A 2,605-nucleotide genomic window follows, 5' to 3' on the forward strand; every position below is an offset into this window, starting at 1 on the left:
TTTAGTATTTCTTTCTAACCTTTCCCTAATACTGGGGTATAGTAGCGTCTTAGAAAGCTCCTATTTCCCCTAATAGGAACCTAATTTTCCAGGTCTATGCAAAGAATTGCACTAGTTCTATTCTCACATAGGGGATTCAGGCTAAAATATATCATTAACTCTCCTTGCTTAATAACTGTTATCAAGAATACAAATACAAAGTATTATTAGCACATGAAGGTTTTCATCAGCAATACCAATATATTGTATATTCACAGTGTGTGCATTAGGTAATGGATATGACATTAAAGAGTCTGATGTGACCTCCCTATGAAAGTTACAGGGGGCTATTGAGTTTGGATACAAAGAGAATATTGAACATCAGTAAGCTGTTTATTAGCCTATGTTTCCAGACTTTGTGGCTTCCTGTGTAATCAATAAAATATGAATCTCAAAATAAATTATTTAAATATATATTCAACACACATAATGATGAGTATGAGTTTGGTGCAAAAAGCAGATAATGGTGGCACTCTTAATTACTCCGAGTTTTCCTAGAGGATTGATTTTTAAACCAGATTCGGTTAAGATCACAGCCAAACATATAACCTTCCTGGGCAGCATAAGTGAAAAGTTAACAGGTAACATTCCATCTAAATAGAAAGGAAGTATATACTGGTTTAAATGGCACCGTGAGACAATAACTCAAATTGGATGTGAGCAGTTTAACAGGTAGCACTAGCCTTAGGAAGGGTTTGTAATTGTCCTCACTGCAATGGCCCTTCTTTCACTTGCTTACATGCATCATAATTGGCGACAATGACCAAAAGTGGTGTCTTATATTCTACTTTTTGAAAAATCTATCCAGAGCAGGTCAAAAGGCTCTTAAAATTCCCATCAAATCCTATTGAGAGCATTATTAAAATGTTTTATCTTCCTGAGAATCATTACCCACATTTTCCAGATGCCCTATAAAGTAAACGGACATGTAAGAAAATGAAATGATGTACCTCTGGTAACGAAGTGGGTTAAGAGTTGGTTAGGGAAGCCCCTCTCAGAAGAATGTCTCCTTTAAGACCCTTTCCCCCGATGGCTTTAGTACACCCCAGGTAGAAGAGTGTTACAGCAATCACACTGCATTGCATCAGGTGACCAGCATCTAGATTATTGTGGGATTTGTGAAAATTCTCTTCTATTCTTTGGATTTCAGTTGCATAATTAGTAAGATGAGTGATATGGATTAGATGGTCTCTTACACTAATACTATCATGTGACCATTACAACCAGTATCTCCAGGCATCTGCTTTCATAAGGCAACCTCTGTCCATTAAATTGATAGAAATTTAAGCACAATAATACAGGAATGATAGCAAAACAGGGTATGTTAAGCAAATTTGATGTCAGTTCCAGACAGACAATGCTGACATAAAGAGATCACAGAGATAATAACACAAATATTTTTTAAATTAAAAATTAGAATAGAACACAGTGTTCAGATATTGTTTGTAAGCAATATATATGTGAAATATATACCATGGGTAGTTGATGGAAGAGAAGGCATAGTTGCTGATTTATAGATAGAGAAAAGCACTTTTTTCCCCTTATATTTTCCTATGTTGAATTTCATAGAGGAAACAGGATTTCACAAGCAGCTTGCATTAAAAACAAACAAAAGTGAGAGAAGCAGGACAACTCAGCTCGGAGAGATAATCCAGTTTTGGAGCACGTTTGAAGTGGGAGTGGTATAATGTGACAATGAATCCGAGACGACTGGCTAGGGAAAACAAATGAAGCTATCTTTGGCTGCTCTTCATGAAGCAAATGTTAAAATTAAATTTCCAAGCAAAACGAATAAAAAGTATCATGCATTCTTGGGAGGAACTAAGGGTCTTTTCACATTTCTCTGGAAAAAGCAGAATCGTCCTTCCCTGGTGTGATGTCTGCAACTGTGCAGTCAGTTGACAAGACTTCCCACAGTCGACTCAGTGAAACAGAAGAGCAACAGGCAAAAAGGTCCAGGGATTGCAGAACATAGCGCCTCTGAAACAGCACCTCACTTTCAGGTTGCCAACAACTCAAATTATTTATAGGAGATTGATTCATATACTTAACCCAATGAGAGAGGAAATATTTCTAATTATATCCAAACATCTTTAATATGAAGGGAATTATGTTTGGAGACCTTCATTGCCAAAAAAATGTTTTGCCAAACATGTTTTAAGAAAGAGGAGGAGGCTACGTGTTTTCCATATTTGATCCTATAACAGTATCCTTGGAATGAGTCTGACTTGTCTTTCCTCATAAAGCTATAAAAGTGCCCTTGGAATGACTATGACTTGTCTTTCCTCATAAAGCTTCAAGGTAAGTGTGTGAGAGGACAGGGCTCTGTGCGAAGGACGGTAAGGGATGCCTGGCTGCCCTCACACATGCCATGCCACACATCCTGGCTCCCACTGCCCCTGGCAGCTCTTCCAGTGAGGCACCAACGTACTCTGGAGCAATTTTAATTAGACGTTTTAGTGGCCCCAGTCATTTTCTGGTCCTGACTTAAGAATTATGCATGCTATAATTGGGGATTGTCAGAATGTAATTCAGAAGAAATTTATCTTTTTTCTTGCAGTTCTGA

The 2,605-nt window shown here is 37.6% G+C and overlaps 1 long non-coding RNA gene across 2 annotated transcripts in view; it reads right to left on the reverse strand.

The window, feature by feature from the left end:
* LOC129147482 (uncharacterized) overlaps positions 1 to 2,605 on the reverse strand; it is a 122,250-nt gene that overhangs the window by 18,423 nt on the left and 101,222 nt on the right. The gene's annotated exons all lie outside the window — the stretch shown is intronic.

This window comes from Eptesicus fuscus, chromosome 20 (genome assembly GCF_027574615.1).
Source record: "Eptesicus fuscus isolate TK198812 chromosome 20, DD_ASM_mEF_20220401, whole genome shotgun sequence".
Taxonomy (NCBI): domain Eukaryota; kingdom Metazoa; phylum Chordata; class Mammalia; order Chiroptera; family Vespertilionidae; genus Eptesicus; species Eptesicus fuscus.